The 21,451-nt window shown below is 43.4% G+C and overlaps 1 protein-coding gene across 6 annotated transcripts in view; it reads right to left on the bottom strand.

Moving 5' to 3' along the window:
* Nucleotides 1–20,517, bottom strand: part of myo9aa (myosin IXAa) — a 133,835-nt gene extending 113,318 nt beyond the window's left edge. For all 6 annotated transcript variants that reach the window (XM_080771918.1, XM_080771920.1, XM_080771923.1 and 3 more), the window contains exon 1: nt 20,137–20,517. The gene's annotated coding sequence lies outside the window, so the exon portion shown is untranslated. The remainder of the gene's footprint in view (nt 1–20,136) is intronic.
* Nucleotides 20,518–21,451: the final 934 nt, after the last annotated feature.

Below are 21,451 nucleotides of genomic sequence, written 5' to 3'. Positions count from 1 at the left end.
CAGCAATCATTTGTGTGAAATGAGAGCAACAGAGCAAGATCTAAAAGTGAGGAAGGCACTTGCATGGAGGGCCCTGAATGGCATGGCCAGTGTATGGAACTCCAACCTCCCCCAACAAATCAAACTCAGCTTCTTCTCCGCGACGGTAGAATCTGTTCTCTTATATGGCAGTGAACTCTGCAGAAGGCTCTAGACGGGTGCTACACCAGGATGTTACGTGTAGTGCTCAACATCAACAAGAGTACACATGTTACCAACGAGAACCTGTATGCTGGAATATTCAGGGTGAGCGACAAAATAGCAGCCAGGAGAATGAGACTTGTAGGACACTGCCAAAGACACCAGGAGATGCCAGCCAGCAAACTGGGCACCGGAAGACGTCCCATACTAACATGTGGATGTACTCAAGAAAGATGCAGGAGCGCAAAGCACCAACGAGCTGGCCGGATGTATGGAGAACCGGGATGACTGGAAGTGATGATGGAAGGCTCGTCTGAGGACGACCTAGAGAGAGAAGGTTAACTTAGCCAGGATTTATGATGATGTCGATCCAATGTGCGATAGATGCCACCAGGCTCCATCTAATCTTCTTCATATGTTTTGGACCTGTCCTTCCTTACAGTCTTTTTGGTCAGCTAAATTTGATACTATTTCGGATGTGTTACATTTGCCCATAGATCCATCCCGTTATTTCCTTATTTGGCGTCCTTCCTGAAACCATCCCCCTGCCTAAATGTCAATCTGACCTTGTCGCTTTTGTGTGTCTTATTCTTATGCACAGGAAAAAAACATACCCTCCTTCACATTCCCGTTGGATTCCCGATCTGATATACTATTACTGTATTTGTTACTCTGTTTGTATTTCTCAATTTATCTCTGCATTTGTAAAAAATAAAATAACAATGACAATAAATGAACAGAACGTTAAACCATGAACATATTTTATACATTTATATGCTGAAATAGCTGATCTACAAGCTTGCAACGTGTCACTTTGTGACCCTTGTCTGAGTACAGACCCATGAGCACGACCCACTGACCCCTGCAGCTGGGATATTCACACTGAGCAGTCAACTGATTGGGGTGGCATTGGACACACACACACACACACACACACACACACACACACACACACACACACACACTTCACACACTTCACACAACAGTGATTTGTTTTACCTTTTTTAAGTATAAACATAATGAATGTCAGACTGTCAGTAATTTATTTGCATATTTCAGTTATTTGTCATATATGCTTGGCCTGTGCATTGTTGGACTAAAATACAGTATGTCTAAAACTATGTTTTGTTAAAAGACTATGACTAAAACTAAATCAAAATGTGCTGTCACTGCTCATATATAGAGCCTTTCAATTAACCCTTTTCATTTGCATGTGGTTATCAATCCATTTCAAGTCGAGATGTGGCCTCGGGGGCGTCAAAGGACATTATTCATTCTGAATGCAAGCCATTGAGGTAACTCAATGGCTGCCATTGTTGGAGAAGTGCTTTGTTTAGCTTAATAGGTTGTGAAGTCACCTTTTTCTTAAGGTTGTGTGTCACTGTGATCAACTGTAGGCTAACAGCACTGACAGATCAGAATGTCGCTAGGACATAGATTTGGTCTGCTTTGCCACTGAGGGAGTGTTTTAGGTTTTGGTGTGTTTCTTGGCGTCGCAGTGTGGGGAACTTCCACTCTCGGCTCAACACCATTTGTGTGTTGTTCACATGTGACAAACTTCAGGTTGTGTATATATATATATATATATATATATATATATATATAAACCTCAAGGCTATTTTCAGAACATGACACCTGCGTGCAACCAAACATAGTCCCTACCTAACATTTTAGTCTAGTTTTTATTTGTTGACTAAATTGTCTATATATATATTATTCAGTCATAGTTTGTTATCATAGCTTAGTTTTTATTTAGTTTTCATCAGTGAAAAAAGGTAGTCAAAATGAACACTATTAGCCAGTGACTATAGTACTACTACACAGAAATTCATTTCCCTTAGTTTTAATAAGGCTGCACCACCTCCAGAACAGACCCCGTCACCCACACTGCTGTAGCAGGGAACGGAAATTGCACTTTAAAATATGCACACACACACGCACGCACGCACACACAGCAAAGTTAACTGTGAGCAAAATACAAAAGGTCGAAAAATAAAACACTGCTACAAATTGCATAAGTGTGAGTGTGTGTGTGTGTGTGTGTGTGTGTGTGTGAGAGAGAGATATGTTGTTAGAGTATGGTTCTGTCCAGCCCAATATATTTCCACACTACAACTCCCTAAGCAGACACCCCCCCCACACACACACCCCCCCACAATAATTGATGGCAGGAAGAACTGGGTGGAGAGAGAGAGAGAGAGAGAGACAGACAGAGACAGAGACAGAGACAGAGACAGAGACAGAGACAGACAGACAGACAGACAGACAGACAGACAGACAGACAGACAGACAGAACGAACTAGAAGTGTTTACTGTATGTTTCGTAAAAATAATCAAATTCTACAAAGTAACTAAAGTTTTCAAATAAATGTAGTGGAGTAAAAGTACAATATTTGCCTCTGAGATGCAGTGGAATAGAAGTAAATGTACTGCAAATTGGAAATACTTCAGTAAAGTACAAATACCTCTAAATTGTACTTAAGTACAGTACTAAATGTACTTAGTATACTTTACACCACTGCCTGGTAGTACTGGCCTCGGTGAGGTCAGGGCCCAGGGAAAGATAATCCAGGAGAGAATGTGTGTGTGTGTGTGTGTGTGTGTGTGTGTGTGTGTGTGTGTGGTAGGAAAGACAACCCTTGAGGTAGTTAGTGCGTGTGTGTGGGTGGGGTCAATTGATTGATGTGGACATGCCATAGCCATACAAGCAAAAACTTGCGCGCGCGCGCACACACACACACACACACACACACACACACACACACACACACACACACACACACACACACACACACACACACACACACACACACACACACACACACACACACACACAAACACACACACACAACTATGAAATAACTCGTCACGGTGCGTGCGTGTATGTCCCTTGTGCCTAGTTTACAGGGTAACATGGGATGACTTGACTTTGCAAAAGGTTTCTCTGCTAGCCTGTTAAGAGACAGTGCAGGACTTGTTCTGTCTGCTATCAGGATGGGAGCTTTCAGCTTGCCCACTGGCAGTGGCACTAGAAACAGGAGGTCAATCGTTCCACCAACATAATTCTACCTGGACTGCAGGCTATAAAAGTTGTCACATCATGTCTGAGTGTGTTTGCGCTGACTAATGCTAGAGGCTCATGCTTACTTTTGAATGTGTCAGTGTTGATTTCGTCGACTAGGGACCGTGCTACACTGGGGACGTAACGTAACTGTACCACGGGTGGAGGCGAACAGAAGCAGCTAGGTGGCTGCACCAACAATTTGTCCTGTCCCATGTAGTCTCACGTTACCACTACCAGACTGTTGACTCTCGCAATTTCCAAATGCTTCATCATACAGTCTGGACCAACGGAAGAGCCATCATGAGTAAAATATAAAGTGGAAGTGGAGCCTCCTCTCCACTTCCGTTTCGTCTTTACAGTCGCGCAAATTTATTCTAATATAAATAGAAATCATCTAAGCATATATAGCTTGTTGCTTAGCAGAAAAGAAAATACAAAAATAAAACTTAAAGATATTTTAAAATATATTTCCGTGAACGGAAATGGAAGCTTCCTTAAGCCCACCACACACCGGCTGCGTCCGCCGTGCGGCGGACACAGCCGGCTCCATTATTTTCAATGAACCTGTCGCACACCGGCTCCGTCCGCCGCTCCGTCCGTCGCGCCGCGTCGCCTGGCGCGCCGATAGAACACAGGTCTATTTTCCAGGCGGCGCCGCGCGGCAACGCGTCGCGCCGCAGACGGTCGCAGACGGTGTGTGATGGGCTTTACTCAGCTCATGGGGGCTATAGTTCCAGACTCTATATAGCATTCAGAGATTGTGAAATAGTTGTCTGGCTACGCGTCCCATGGGGAGTTCCGTATTTACAGTTTTTCCCTCTGAAGGCGAGGCGAAGGGCTGCGTAACCCGTGTGGAAAAATAGAGCTCTTGCGTAAAAAAAATGACTCACGAGCGGAGCGGTGGTTGGTTCCACCGATTATAGTGGCAGCGTACCATTGTAGACTCCCGAGCAATTCTGCGCAAATTCTGTCCCCAGTGTAGCCCGGCCGCAAAACTGGTAAGTAACTACGCCGTAAAATGTCAACATTATTGGCATGTGCCATGTGCGGTAAGATCAGGATATGGCATTAGCTTTACCCCAGTTCTCTCATTCCTGAACGACCAGGTGAGTCATACCACTAATTTGGGTAAAAGGAAAAAGGAGCGCAGAATGCTGAGAGTGCAGAGTCATCATCTCTGTAAGGTTTTGGCTTTGGAGTCTGTGAATTGCAGATCAGCCATGATGAAATGCAACCAGAGAACTACAACTCCATGTAGTCCAAGTACAAGTAAAAGTCTCTAGCGCACTGCAGTGTTGAAAACACATTTGTCAACTGCCTTTTTTCACTGATGAAAGCTGAATAAAAAGTACCGGTAAGCTATGATGACTACGCTCACAACGTGAGAGGGAGAGGAGGAGGAGAGAGAGAGAGGGGGAGAGGGGCTGCTGCTGATTTTCTGAAATCTGAGCTGTGTGTAAGTTAAGAGAGAGGAGGGCGATATGACAGGAAAAGAGAGAGAGGGCGATATGACAGGAAAGAGGGTGAGAGTGTGATATGACGGGAAAAGAGAGAATGATATGACAGGAAAAGAGAGAGAGGGCGATATGACAGGAAAAGAGAGAGTGAGAGGGTAATATGACAGGAAAAGAGAGCGAGGGTGATGGGTAATATGATAGGGAAAAGAGTGAGAGGGTGATATGACCGGAAAAGAGAGAGAGGGGGCGATATGACCGGAAAAGAGAGAGGGGGCGATATGACCGGAAAAGAGAGAGAGGGGGCGATATGACAGGAAAAGAGAGTGAGAAATGGCAGTATGAGATTGCAGGGCATGCCCAAAGTCAGTCAGTAACCTGTCAAACTTCAGCCACAGGCCATATGTACGTAGTGGGGGACGATATCACTCTAGCCCTATTTTCTGCTCTGTATCTGTTAGCGTCTTTCACATTCTCCTCACTGTTGGCATTCCTTATCGATAATGGCTCCACATGCTATCTAGTGCTTTTGATGTCCCATCACTTGCCCCCCCTCCCTCCCTCCCTCCCTCCCTCCTTTCTATCCATTCCACCGGGCAGTTTAGCTTCATTTCCCTTCCCAGAACTGACAGTTTGACAGACTGTTGCTCTATTTGCTGAGTAAATATACATACACCCTATATATGCACTGCAGCGATGATGGGCCTCCCGAGATGTAACCACCTTTGAGAAGATCTTTCTATAGGAGAGTGCTCATATCACAGGCTGCCCAAAGCAACTCAAATCAAAGTAGCCCATGTTATTCTGGTAGAAGATGATGCAACCTAATTAACCCCAACTGTGGCTAAACAGACAAATCTGGATTCTTCATTACGACCGACACCATCAAGGCACCGCCAAAATAAATGTTTTGTCGACTGTAGATTTGGTGGACTAAGTCTTATATTTAGTCGACTAAAACTAAAATCTCTCTCTCTCTCTCTCTCTCTCTCTCTCTCTCATTAAGCAATAAATGTCTATGGTGGATTTTTAGGAAACAAAAACTTTGCATTGCAGAAAGAAAGACGATAATTCAAGCTTTCCGTACAGCTGCAATGTTGTTGAGTTTAACGTTGTTTATTACAATCAGATAGGACTTTTCTGTTTGGATGTATGGGCTGTCAAGGCCAGAAGTTAGTTTTTTGCCACTCAGTAGTAGGCGTTCCCGCATAACTTCCGGGTATGATGTCACAGTCACACACATGTATAGCCTTCATTAATACATGATGCTACAGGTTGAAATGGAAACGCACTGACCACACCTCTGTGCTCTCCATGGAGATGGAGAAGTCCACTTCCTGTGTCCACTCCCGCCACAATGACCCCGGGCGGACCGAACAGGAAGTGCTTCTCCATAACAACACCATCATTGTTACAACGTTCTATTTTACTCAAGAGCACAGTAAACGTCATACTGACAGGTTGAGCATGGCCATGACATGAGAAATAGCAGGTGGTGGGAAAAGTACTCAAGTGTTTAAGTAAAAGTATCAATACTGCACTGTAAAATTACAAACGTGCAAAAGTATTGGTATCAAAAGTAGAAAGTAATCATTATGCAGAATGTGCCATTTCACAAGTTTTCAAATGTCCTAAAAATCTTCTGAAAATAGCAGATCTACAAGCTCACAATGTGCTGCGGTGCGACACATTGTGAGCTTGTATCTACTACTTTCAAATGCCTGAAATGTATATACTGAAGTGATTAATGTATGTTTTGTAATAATTTGACAAAATATGACAATATAATATAAATCTGAACAGAAATTGGGAGCCCAGCAGTTTCTGAATTACTAATGAAATAGTATTACTACTAAAAAGTGTGACACATGTTACACATAATTTAAGAGTCACTTGTGAGTCGTGACCAACCACACACCACACCAGCCTCTTTTACACAGTTTAAGGACTTAGGTGGGAATTCTGTGCTTTTATTCCACCCCGCTGTTCTCTATAACAGGGTTTCTCGAAGTGGGTGCCGTGACGTAAGTCCAAGGGTGCCCCTATCACTTCGACTCTATACATATTATTACTCGCACTGTACTTGTGCATTCTTTTTCAATCTAATGTAAGTAGTAAGTAATCTCTTCGCCAAAAATAGCTGAGCTACAATATCACAAGCTTGTTTGTAGATCAGCTATCTTTGTCGAATGAATGTCCCCCCAGTATAAGGATGCTGTTCAAGTGGTTTAACATCAAGTATAAAGTTATTTTCAATCTGTCGTAATGGAAAGTGATATATTCTCTCAAGTTGTCATCGTCACATACACACTCTGCTCTGTAAAAAGGTATGAACATGGAATGGGTGGCATTGTTGTTGTGCCTGAGAACTGGCAGTGGAGGTAGTGGTCACAGAGCCAAAAGGCAGTGATGGAAAAAGTACTCAAATATTTTACTTAAGTAAAAGTATCAATACTGCAATTTAGAACACACACACACACACACACACACACACACACACACACACACACACACACACACACACACACACACACACACACACACACACACACACACACACACACACACACACACACACACACACACACACACACACACACACACACACACACACACACACACACACACACACACACACACACACACACACACACACACACACACAGGTCCCACAGCCTTCAAAGGTCTGTGGTCACTACCGTCACTTACATGTCCAGTGATGTAAGTCAGTGATATATTAACTGGATACAGAGCTGTTTACAAACGTATACCCAAGTGTTGCATATCAACAGAAACGAATTCATATTTTGCAACCTGAGGGTATGAAGATCTGCTCGACAATCCTCATGGTCAATTAACTCTGTCGAATTCTATCAAAGGATTAGGTTATGAAGTGCTGCATGTCATGACGCAGAAGAAATCCTTCCTCGAAGGCATTGTACTTCTAACATGAGTCAACTCTCTGCATCATCACAATGGTAAATGGTGCATTTATATAGCGCTTTTATCCAAAGCGCTTTACATAGATTGTGCATTACATTCACACACACATTCATTCATACACCGATGGAGGGTGAAACCATGTAAGGCTCTTCTGCTCTTCGGGAGCAGTTAGGGGTTCAAAGTCTTGCTCAAGGACACTTCGACACTAACTCTGGGAGAGCCCTGGATCAAACTGGGAATGTCACAGTTACCATCCGGCCTCTCTACCAGCCACTCTACCCCTCAGCCACTGTTGCTCTACTAACATGAGTGAACTCTCTGCATCATTATCAAAGATACAGCCAAACACTTAGGTGCTCTTTACACGAGGATCGTGTTCATAAAAAACGGCAAAATAAAGTATCATTTGCTGCTGTAATTTAGACGAGAACCGTGTCCACAGGAGGTGAAAACGCAACGAAGTGAAACCACCTCCCAGAGTGGAAATCTTTTAGAACGCCGTTTCCCATGGTCTCCATATAAACAGGCAAAACGGTGGATATGCAAAAATTGTGACATCATGGCTTACGTCAGCTCTGGTCGGCTCACCCGTGTCCTACGTTTTTACATGGTGTCATAGGCATGCGTCAGTTGCTAGGGGAAACGAACAACAACAACCATGTCGGATAGTCCGGTTTGCTGGGGGTGTGATGAGGACACGACGTTTGTTTACTTTCTGTGTAGAAGAAGAACGGAAGTAGTTCTACGCATGCTTGACTTATGTCTATGGTTTGTATATGCGCTGCGTCACACGGACCCCACAAGGACACGCGCCACCTAGCGACCTGGCATATATATGCATGCACTTTGTAGCGTTTTCATTCAAGTGTGCGTTCTCATGTAAATGGTCCAAAAAAATTAGAACGCAACGGGACTTTGACGTGTTATATGGAGATGGTCGCCGTCTAAAAGAGGCCTTAGTCTAAAAGGATATCACAGAAGAAAGTCCTTGCAGTCTTGTTTCCATTCAGGTCCTGGGGTATTCAATTAATAATCAAGTGGTTCAAGGTGTTCAGAAATGTGTTCTTGCAGTGACTCAAGAGGCATCGCTTCCAACTGAATGTACAGCACAATGTTTAGCAGCAAGCACATCTGCTTAACGCATTAGGGAGGACAAAAAAGCATTATCCATAATTACAGAGCAGCGTTTTTGAAGGAGAGATCCTCCAGCCTGTGTGAGTAGGAGGATGGGGGCTGATCGCTGTCTGCCTGCAGAAGAGGAGACAGACAGCAGGCTTTTGAAATGTGAGCCTTGCTGGTGCAACCGTCAGAGAGCCGCAATGCACGGAGAGACGGGAAAGAAGGCTGCAGTGGTGGCTACAAGCTCATTTCAAAAGATTTGTATTTGAAAACGGGACATTGCAGAGGGTTTGACTCCCGATCCCGACGACCTTTGCCGCGTGCATGTCACCCCCAATCTCTCTCCCCATTTACTGTCACCATACTGTAGTGTACAGTGTACACTATCCAATAAAGGCAGAAAAAGCCCCAAAACATATATCTTATAAAGAAAGAAGAAACTGGACATACTTTTTACTTTTATGTTTGGTACTTTAAGTACATCCAAAGGTATTTACGCCTACCTTTGGACTTTTACTCAAGTACATTTTGAATTCTGGACCTTTACTTTGTTATTGTAACAGAGTATTTCTATTTTCTACATTGCAGTATTGATACGTTTACCTAAACAAAAATGTGTGCACTTTTTCCACCACTGCGATCAAGAAGAGCTATGGTTGCAGGCTTCACTGAGATGACTCGAGATGTTGGCGAGAGAGAAGCGCCGCGCCTGCCGGCCGGGGAGATCTTCTGAGGTTAGGGGTAAAGGGGTTTGTGCCTAAAATGCTTTATTCCATTTCCAAAGTTTGAGATCATGTGATTCCACTAAGAATTTTAATAAACCATCATATTTGGCTAAAGCATGGTCAAACAAAACTGTATGCATTTGCAACAGCATTTACTAAATTCAGATCAGCTGCATAGCCACAGTGGTTCCCAAACTTTGTACGCTCTATAGCCTACACGTGGGATGCATACGTTGGTTAGACAATATAGATACTAATAGTCCGACAGGCATTAGTCCTACAACACCGTCGCTCCCGACTTGCGTGGCCGGTTACAACTCATCCGTGGCTCCCGACTTGCGTGGCCAGTTACAGCAGGTTAAAACTAAGCCGCGGCTTCCTGTGAGGTTAGGCTTAGGGATTGGGTAGGCTGTCGGACTAATGCTTGTCGAACTGTTAGTACGTTGGACCAAACACATGCACCCCTACACGTGCGCATGTCACACCCAGCATTGCGTATAGCCTACATGTCAGGGTGTAGCGTATAGCCTACATGTCAGGGTGTAGCGTATAGCCTACACGTGCACATGTCACGCAGGGTGTAGCCTATAGCCTACACGTGCACATGTCACGCAGGGTGTAGCCTATAGCCTACACGTGCGCATGTCACACCCGGCATTGCGTATAGCCTACATGTCAGGGTGTAGCGTATAGCCTACACGTGCACATGTCACGCAGGGCGTAGCGTATAGCCTACACGTGCACATGTCACGCAGGGTGTAGCCTATAGCCTACACGTGCGCATGCCGTGCATGAATAATTATGGTAACCTAGGCTACAGCATATCTGGGTGCATATCAATGTCCAAATACTGATGGACTGCGACCGGACTAGGACAATGTGTGCTCATAGTGGGAAACAAACCCTTAGTACATTTTCTGAGAACAAACAATATGGTATTCTGTCAGCTGAGAGAGAGAGAGAGAGAGAGAGAGAGAGAGAGAGAGAGAGAGAGAGAGAGAGAGAGAGAGAGAGAGAGAGGGTCCAAACAGTACAACTTTCCTTCTGAACCCTTGTTATGCATTCATTCATTCACCGGGCCAGATTCACAATCTGCAGCACAGATCTACAACTCAGAGAGGTGGGGAACATTGCGAGAGCTTTCTTTCACTGCAGCGGGCTCACCTGAACTGCAGCAGCCCTCCTCCCTTCTCCTGACCTCATGCACATTACAGTGGTGGAAAAGGTTGAATGTTTCGACTTTCAAATCAAATGTTTTACTTAAGAAAGTACCAAAAGTGAAAGTAGTCATTATGCAGAATGCCCCATTTCAAATGATGTTTAAACATCATTTAAAATAGCAGATCTACAAGCTCACAATGTGTCGCATCGCGACACATTGTGAGCTTGAAGATCAGCAATTGTATAATAGCTGGAAATTATATTATCCATCTATCCATGTTAGAAACATTGTGCCAATCAGAGCCCACTTCTAAATTCTCGCTGGATGATGAAAAAGCATCCACGCTTTTGTTTCGACTTGATTAGCCTACTGCAATGCACTTTGTTTCTGGCCTGCCAAAGAAAACAACTTACAGACTATAACTTGTTCAAAATGTGGCAGCCAGAGTTTTAACTAAAACTAAGATAATTACTCCAGTTTTATCCTCACTACATTGGCTCCCGGTTGTTTTTAGGATTGATTTAAAACATATTTGACCTGTTTATAAAGCTCTCAATGGTCTGGCACCTTCTAGCTATATGACTGCCTGCCTAAAGTGCCTAGATATGTCCCAAAACGCCCCCTCAGGTTCTTCTAGTACTGACCTGCTCCAAGTGCCTACAATGGCTTATAAAAATATGGTGAAGCAGCTTTCTGCTTCTACGGCCCGGCAGCTGGAATAAACTCCCATTTAGTTGACGTTTTAAATCCCTGTTTTATTATGCATGTTCTCACAATTTTGCCTGATTTGCTATTTTTGTTGTTGTTTTGTTCTCTGCTATTTTAATGTTTATTATTATTATTATTATTATTATTGTTATTATGGGTTGCCTTGCCTGTGAACGTCTTGTCTTTTAAAGTCCCTCTTTGTTAAGTGGGTTTAATTGTCAATCTCTTTGAGAATCTCTCATGTTGAGCTTATCTCCTGCATTGAGGAACAGCCAGCCTTATCACATGCCGCCTGTTCACTGTCAGTTACCCTCAACTATCTCCACCTCTCCTCCCATCCTGCCTCGTTCTCAGACACTACACAGACTACTGTAAAACTGAAAGTTATCTACGCCGGTCTTTGTGCCGTGAGAATTTATAAAATTACCACCTAGGCAAATCTGTTCCGAAACTTTCTCCACCCCACTTTTTCACTAGCGTACAATCCATAATAAAATGACATACCATGTTCCATAGCATTAAACCATAGCATTTATTTATTTTTTGTTTGCAAAAGAAACTTGAAGTTGGGGCAGTAATGGCCTTAGTAGTTTATGTAGTTGACGTTCATGCAGGCATGGTATCACAGACTGAATTCATACTAAAATAGCAGACCTACAAGCTCACACAGTGTGTCGACGTAGCCTTTTACATGTAGGTGCATGACAGGTCGCCGTGCGTCGGAGCATAAATCAGGCTTTAATGGTAGCACTCGACTGTGTAAATGGCTAGTATTGTCCTATTACACAAGAGCACATACCTAGGGATTAGCCATAGACCCTGTCCTGTGGACCAGCATGGACACAGGGGGCCACAGTAACTATTGTCACAGCTGTTTCACCGCACACACGCACACACATACGCACACCAGAACTCCTGTTTCTAATGTACCACCACACAGTCAATATCCTGAGCAGAGAAGCCATCATCACAAATCCGGAGTTTTCTTTCTACAAGCAAGCATACTGGAATGTTCAGTGAAAATGTTAAAATGTGCCACCAATGGCGATTGAGTATGTTCACGTTACTTGTTATGTATACAGTATATGTTGTCTGTGTACCTGCCAAATTGTGACACAATCAATACATAGGGTTGCACATAACTGTTGCACGAATGCGCATGCCTGGTCAAAATAAATGTTGCGCGGCAGATCAAACGAAATTAAGCGCTCTTGCATACTGCCGCCAGTACCCAGTACAACATTTACTAGCTCTGGTGTCATGTACTTCAAATGTATATCTACTACTTCCTAGTAGTCAACTAGTGTTGACTAATCATTACAAGTGTGTCTTATATTGAAGTTTCAGTTGTTTCGGTTGCAAACAATTGGCTACCAAGTTATGATATGCCGTGCAGCCAAAGTTCATATATTTACAATATGAAAACCATGCATCTGTGATTCTGTGACTTAAACAATGTACTACAGACTTTGGAAGTATGTTAACCCATTGATGCCTGAGGCCGAATCTGGGAACGCCTTCTAGGGCCTGACCTAAGGTTTCTGAAAACCTTCAAATTCTGATGATTTTTTTTTAAATAGTTATGTTGCTACATGTATAGCAATAGCTGATGAGACACAGAGAGCGCGCCGACATCAAGGGTAGAACAACGTATACATTGCACCAGGCGTCACATGGAACCTCTGCAGCATTAGGAGAGTAGTTCATTGTCTCGAAGGAATGGGGAGAGAGTATAAGTTTTGCCCTCCGTGTGTGTGTGTGTGTGTGTGTGTGTGCGTGTGTCCAATAACAGCTAATCTCCGGCACCGTTAACCCGGTCGATGCCAAACTTTGCACACACACCTCTGCCACACATTTTCCAGAACAGCCTGATATAGCGCCACCATGAGGCAGACTTTCACACTTTTACCTATAATTGCACTGATCTGCGTGAAACATTGAATGCCTAGAGGCCAAGGAAAAACCTTTTATAGCGCCACCAAGAGGCCGACACATTTTTTCCTCCAGATTCTGTCCAAAAATCCTTAGTATGTCTATAGTCATGTGCTCAAGACGGATCTGTCCGATATTTCATATTCCATTCTAATTGGCTTAACATTGGCTTACAAAGTTTGCAGGACTGGCCCGTTTTGAACAAAAAGCCTCAAATCATGAAAGCAGCGTACAATTTACCCTAAGCCAACGTACGTGAAATTTTTCGCACTTTCCTACTAGGCTGAGGAATAAATCCCACCCTTTTCACATTGGCCTGTTATAGCGCCACCAACAGGTAGATTTTTGCAAAACCATTTTTTGGAACAAAATGCCTCAAATCATCCAATTGCCATCAAAGGCATAAGAAGAAATGACACACTATTCACATTGACCTATTATAGCGCAAACAGGAGGCCACAAAAACCTGACCTGGCCTAATGGAGAAAAAGAGCCCCAAGGGGCACTTTTTCTAGTTTTATCTGTATCATGCTGACTAACAATTTACAATTTAGGCATTTAGCAGACGCTCTTAAATACATAAAAAGTAGTTATCATGAAGCATGCGTAAGCTAAGAGCGTAACAGTGGAATATCTATATAATTAAACTATACATATAAACTATACATACTATACTACATATACTGTATACTATAAAGTGCTATGACTACATAAAATGCAAGTCTGTATAAAATGGATAAAATGCTATCGAAGTCTACATAAAGTTCTATCTAAGGGGCTAGGGTAAGTGCCTAAGCAGAGTCCACCAGCATTGCGTACCAAGCAACACCTCCAGCTGCTCCTCTGAGAACTAGCCCAAGAAGGTTATGTGCACCCCTGTCAATGCACAAATCGATAGCCCTATCTCATGATTCCCAAGAGGAAATAAATGTTCTTAGAATTGACTGACATAATCTACCTTATCTTCTATAAAGTCGGGTGGGTTTGAAGCAAGGCTGCGTAATGCACGTCACATCTCTGTAGAAACTATCAGGAAAACATCCAAATGGAGATTAACAGTCAGTTGAAACCAGTAAGGGCTGTGGCTGTGCCATCATCCCTCATGCTGTGAGATTCAAAAACACGTCACTGCCGCTGCACTAGTGGTGACACATCTGATCAGTGGTCTGGGATGAACTGCCGGTATCAACATCAAGGACAATTAATTTGTAAAAAGGATAATTTACCGTTTGTAAGCAATCAAATCATCTCAATTTTTGCAAAGAGCCATGAAAAGGATATCATGTGTTTGGTTTCTATTGTGACTTGCATCAAGGCACCCTTTAAATGGCCTGGGCCGGCCTAAGGCATAACAGTCCAGGCACCTAGGCTGGTAATCCTGACAGCGTGTCGCAGGTTCGAGTCCCGATCCTGACAACCTTTGCTGCGTGTCTTGTGTCTTTCCCCCCCCCATCTCTCTACCCGTTTCCTGTGTTTTATCAAATAAAGGCAAAAAGCCCCAAAAATAACTTTAAAATATACTTTCATATTTAGAATTTATCGATATCACTTCAGTTTAACCACTTAGACCCCTCTATACTTAGTAAAATGGACCTGAGTTAAACTGTACTTGGTGCGTTCTATTTCAGCCTACAAAACTTCACCAAAATAGAGCTTGTAGATCGACAATTTTTTGGTGAATGTTCCCCCCAGAATAAGAATGCTGGGGGTTTAAGTGGTTAAAGACCTAGTGTAATGAAAAATATGTTTTTCACACTTTTAGACCATATCCGTGGTCATCATATGGGCATACCTAACAATGGATGCCAAAAAAATGGGAAGATTTCCAATTTTGTGAAAGTCCATAAATCCAATTTGAATTACTTCCTTTGAACGAAAACGTGATGCGTGATGACGTGTCGAGGCTCACATGAATATTGAATACAAATTAAGCTTGATTTAATTCACGTGTATTATTCCCTTTGCTGCGCGTCCGTTCAAACACAGGTGTTTTTGATTACAGAACTACTCCGTTTTTAGTCTCATTCAAGATGACATCCAGACAGTATCATCAACTCGTTTTAAAGTTAATCAGCACGCTAAAATATGTATCTGAAAACATTATAGGTTAGAAATAAGCCATGAGCTTTGCTGCCCGTCTCTGTGACATGTAAACAAACCACTCTGCATACATGTGTTCGCGATTCGTGCATGAGACGGAGCTGCATCCATAGCCTGGAGGGATGCAACGTTCTGATCAGCTTTCCTTTTCAGAGTGAAACTTCAAAATACAATGCCTGTATTTTTCATTTCACTAGGTCTTTAAACACCAAGCATAAAACTTATGTTCACTCTATCTTAAATGTAAACAATATTCTCTTCAGTTTTCCCCGTGACATACACATACTGTATCTGTGGGGGATTTACATATTTACGTAGCGTTAATATGACAAAAAGGTGCTATAAAAGTAACTCAGGTGGTGCCGTGGATGACAAAAGGTTATTTACAGGGTTGACCTGAGAACCACTGGTATGGGATATTATGCGTTTGGTTTCTTTTCTATAGATCTCCTAATACACATACAGTATATACACTAGTATCCAGCGAGGTCATTGCACAGCACAACAGACAAATACTGTAGAGATATGGAACAGAATAAAATTGATTTGAAAACTGTTTCTATGCAGGATGTGTTTTTTCCCCCTAGGAGCTACGGTACTTTCACGGCATGCCCTTCAAAGTTTCCTGTGATTGTTCGAGCACGTAAGTCACCACGGGGGTTTTGTCAACAGAAAGTGATTCAAACACAAGGCTCCAACCTTCTTCTTTCTGAACAAAATGTCGGAGCATACAAGATTTATTGCAAAAGTAAATTAACTTGTAAGAGTGAAATTCAGAAAACCAAACTAAACAATCTGGTTATGTTCGCAAATTGCAAAATTGCAAAAGGACAAAACAATCCTTCTCTGCATCTCTCCCTTCAGTCATGGTTAGCACCGCAGCAGAGTTAATGAGGGGAAATGCAAAACGCGGGGAAACTGAGCCTTTGAGGCCAAAGCCTCCCTACAAATAATGGCCTGCCAAAGAAAGGGGAGCTTTGTTCAGTGCAACACAAGCAGGTTCCTCTTTAATGACTTCATGTTGCATGCCAATCACTTACGCCATACAATCTCATCATGCATGAGACCATGGGGGCACAATACTTCTCAGGTCATCCTATCCGTGGTCCTATCCGGTAGAGTGTGCAGCATGTGACATGTGTCCACTACAGCCCTCCCCAGGCCACACGGCTATTCACTTGTTTAGGGGGAGAGGCACCTCAGTACAGGGATTGATGCTGGGCTCAGGCCCCGAAGCCCGTCCATCCGCAAAACGTTTTAATCGTATGTATTTCTGTTTCGTCCACAGCGAACCGGCATTGTGGGTGACCGAATAAGCTACACCACATTATTCTTATTTTGTTTGATCATGACTACTAAACTACTAAATGACTCAGTCTCCAGGTTTTCTTCAGAATATGAATGACACTGATTTACTACAACCGTACAACACTATGTATGGCACATTATGAGTCCACTAGAGTGGTTCTCAAACTTTTTTATTTTCAAGGACCCCCATAACTCTGAAAGTGCAGAGCGACAGACCTGTTGTTATGGTCATTCAGAGATAGCAGATATAATTGTCCACTAATTTTGGCCTGTGGCAAAAATTTAATTTTGACAAACATGTCCACCACAAGTCAACATGGCACCATTACACCCTGCTGTAAATTCATGTTCATGTTGCATGAAAAATTATGCAGTTCATAAACAGCCACAAAAAAGCTATAGCTATTATAATGACATTATGTAAGCACTGACTCCTAGCCCAAATGTAACAGAAGGCAGTTACATTCAGATACACGTGCTTTTTGTGTCCCAATTCTCTTTTAATAGCTGCTGGGACTATGTTGCTAACTTCTAAAATAAAAGGCAGCCTGCCATGCAGGCCAGAAGCTCCCGGGGTGTACTGTACAGTCACAGTCACACTGCAGTCTATTTCAATGGCAAAGAGGATTGCAGGTTATGTATAAAGCATGGGTTATTTTTACTCCTGATTCATATTTCATGACTGTGCATTTCACAAGTGCAGACTGCCAGAGTGATGTTGCTTTTTTCTGCATCAGTAGTGCATCAGCCAGTCTGACATCTTAAGGCCTATTAATACTCCAGTTTTAGGTTATAGGCACCGAAACTACAACATAACGTCATGCCGTGGTGGTAAGCGAGTCAAGCGACTCACCCGTAACCCCAACACTTCTCTGTTTTTACTAGCCACCGTTTAGGTGGTCACCTTAACGCCTAAAACTGGAGTAAGGATAGGCCTTAAGACAGTTTGCATGTGATTGGCCAGTTGTCACTGTGATTGCCATATACTTGATAGTTCTCATTTTTGCAACACTGCCTAAACATAGGCTCGGGAGGCGGGAGCCAATCAGACACTGTGTATCCTATAACGTTGGTGCCCACTAGGACAGTCTTCAGACAAACACCGTCAGCATTGAGGAAAAACAAAAGTTAATGGATGGAAGGAAGGAAAGATCACACTCTTGATCGGATCCAACACAGCAAACCTCCAATTCCTTAAAACTAAGACTTTATCAACCAGAGATTGATAAAGGAAATAACACAACATACTCTCTTCCTTCCTTTATAAAGAGAGGCCTCCGTTTATCCAAATAAAGCCTGCTGATGTGATACAAACGAGGGCCTGTCATTCACAAATAGCAGACCAGGGGACCGGTGTGGTGTCGGATGTCCAGGGAGAAAGACCAGTTGCTGCTAGTGCTGGCCTGGTCCGTCTCTCTCTCATGCTACCCCAGGGTCTCTCTCACATGCTACCCCAGGGTCTCTCTCTCATGCTACCCCAGGGTCTCTCTCTCTCATGCTACCCAGTCCCCAGTGTCTCTCTCTCATGTTGTACCCCAGTGTCTCTCTCTCATTCTACCCAAGTGTTTCTCTCTCATATTGTACCCCAGGGTCTCTCTCTCATGCTACCCCAGTGTCTCTCTCTCATGCTACCCCAGAGTCTCTCTCTTTCTCATGCTACCCCAGTGTCTCTCTCTCATGCTACCCCAGTGTCTCTCTCTCATGCTACCTCAGGGTCTCTCTCTCATGCTACCCCAGGGTCTCTCTCTCATGCTACCCCAGGGTCTCTCTCTCATGCTTCCCCAGGGTCTCTCTCTCATGCTACCCCAGGGTCTCTCTCTCATGCTACCCCAGGGTCTCTCTCTCTCATGCTACCCCAGGGTCTCTCTCTCATGCTACCCCAGTGTCTCTCTCTCTCATGCTACCCCAGGGTCTCTCTCTCATGCTACCCCAGTGTCTCTCTCTCATGCTACCCCAGGGTCTCTCTCTCGCTTTTCTCTTTGCAGATCAGTAAGCCTGGGACCGAGGCTACCCTGGCAGCAGCTGTATCTCTTCAACCTTCACATTCCTACCAGACGGCCCGGCCTGGCCACTCCACTCTCATCACCTGTGCAGATCTGAGGGCAAGGCCAGCTCTCAAGTCAATGCCAAAACAACTCCAATAAAAAAGTGTTGTTGTTTTTTTACTTCAGCGATGTTAAAAGTCAAAAGGGATATAATCAGTAATATGATATTGAATCCAACTGCATACATCTATAAGTGAGATAAAAAAACGGATTACATTTAAACAAGTACTGTCTGCATAAGCCACACTTTTAAGTCGTTAAGGCCGGGAATGCATCTGTGTCATTTTAGATTTTAACCACTCAAACCATTATTTTATACTTTGGCTATTCAAAAATAGCAGATATACAAGCCCATAGTACGTCACTGTGTTGTTGTTTGTGTGTGTGTGTGTGTGTGTGTGTGTGTGTGTGTGTGTGTGTGTGTGTGTGTGTGTGTGTGTTTGTCAGTGCATTACAGTGAGTGCTGCTCTGAGGCAGGCCCCATGATTCAGCATCTTCTTTCTGTACCCCCTGCCAGACCTTTTGGCTGCTTTGCAAAATAAATCTGTATTGCCTTCACTGCATTATAAGCACTTCTGGCTGACCTTCACTAAATAATACATGAAAACCTTCACCCCAGCACAGAGCTAGAAGACAGGCACTTTTGCCAGCAGCAGCACACCACCTCCCATCATCTCTTGATGCTTAATGAATGGGTGTTTGGGTGAGTGAATACAGCTGCAGTTTATGCTATACCAGATTGTGGATGTGTAGCCTACTGTAATGTCATCATTGGATAAAAAGAACAATTTCCACCAGGACAAATGCAACTGTATAGCATATAATGTATTGAATAATGACAATGTATCTTGAACACTGCCAGCTCTAGTAATCTACAGAAGGTGCTTATATCAGATGGGGTTGGAATACTTAAAGACTCATATTATGAAGAGCACTGTTGTAGTTCCACTGTGTTGGAATGACATGTCTGATGTCTCACACACACACACACACACACACACACACACACACACACACACACACACACACTCAGAGCAGACTCAACTTTTTAGGAGTCTCTCTCTCTCTCACACACACACACACACACACACACACACACGCACACACACACACACGCACACACACACGCCTGTTCCCCAACCGTCAACAACAACATCCAGCTGTCCCTAAAGCCAAAAATAAAACAAGAAAAGAAAGCTTGGCAAAAACAAGATGATTCTTCTCCTATGAATGGTATATATTAGGTTAAGGAATGAGTCTGACTCTTCTATTTAATGCATGGAAGTAGTGATTAAATTATGTTAAGAGTTCTAGTTCCAAATGGTCTTTGGCGTGGCGTGGGGCAGCGAGTCCACGAACAGATTTGGAGGATCTTAAAACACACACCATACTTTACCTTAAAGACTTCAGTGTTGAAGTTGATTTAGAGTCCAACAACTAAACGCTCCAATCTCGAATCTCCTCCAGGATGGGTTTATGTATCAGCGCATGCAAAAGGCGCACACACACACGCGCGCACGCGCCGCACACACTCTGCAAAGTCTCTCTTTAATTCCCTGTGTGTGGGTTCTCCCAAAGAATAAATTGTGTCCTCCGTGCCTCTCCTCTGTTAGTCCCACTGTCCCACGGCAAGGTTATCCAAACTCAACACTGTTGAAAGTAGTTAAGCATTTTCTTCAACACTGTGAGCTGAGCAGGTTTAAAACAAAATAAATCATTTAAAGCAGTTAATGTTCCCTCTGCTCGGTGAAAACTCTTAACTCTCTGCTCAGAATCAGTGCGCTGTGGACGGACACTCACGTGCGCGCGCAGTGTTGCCACGTTTTGTGAGAAACAAGCAACCAGGTCTATGAAAACAAGCCCCAAATAAGCCACTACTTTTTGATTGACAGGGAATACAATTAAGGTCTGCTAAGAGGATGAATCCAAGAAAGCCTATTGGGTTGTTTACATTTGGGTCCTTGAAGGCTTCTTTACATGAGCACTTTAAACCTATAAGTGGCTATTTAAAGATATGTATGTGGGTATTTTTTTGCCTCTGTTGTTGTTTTTTTGAGCGGTGGCACACCGTCTCCAATGCACAGCTAGGTGTGTCTGTCTGAGTAGGACCTTTGACCCCTGTCTTAGTAGCACCCTGCTGCTGCTTATTGTGCTTGGCTCCAAGACACTCCAAGGCACAACACACACCGAAGAGCCGACTTTAGGACGGTACCCGCCCCCCCGAACCTCAGATGACGTCAAATTGTAGGCTCTACAGCACCGAACCGACTTTTATTCGGCTCTAAAATAGGAGTATGAATCGGCCCTTACAGTATTAACACACTTTCACTATGTAACGAACGAAGTCCACACCTATAACACCAGAACACCATGTGCAACCCAGATTCGGCACAAACAAGGGATTAAATTATTTTCGCTCCTATGCCACCAAAATGTGGAACGTCATTAAGACATGTGAATCCCTTGACTCCTTCAAACCCGCTCTAAAAGGGCACCTACGGACGGCTGCAATTCGAAACTGGCCCCCGTAATACCTGAATACCCCTCCCACCCTTCTTTCCCCTCACTGTATATGATTTCCTGTTTTTGGCTATATAGAAGAGTATATTTGTACGTCTCTAATTGTTATGATGAATTGAACAGTGGCGGAAAATTACGTATTTTAATTGTCTCAAAAAGGAGCATGGCCTAATGGCTCAATAGCGCCCCTT

Source organism: Protomyctophum bolini (assembly GCF_963924005.1).
Source record: "Protomyctophum bolini genome assembly, chromosome: 1".
Classification (NCBI taxonomy): Eukaryota; Metazoa; Chordata; class Actinopteri; order Myctophiformes; family Myctophidae; genus Protomyctophum; species Protomyctophum bolini.
The sequence above is the reverse complement of the archived record's forward strand: the minus strand, read 5'-3'. Positions and strand labels throughout refer to the sequence as shown.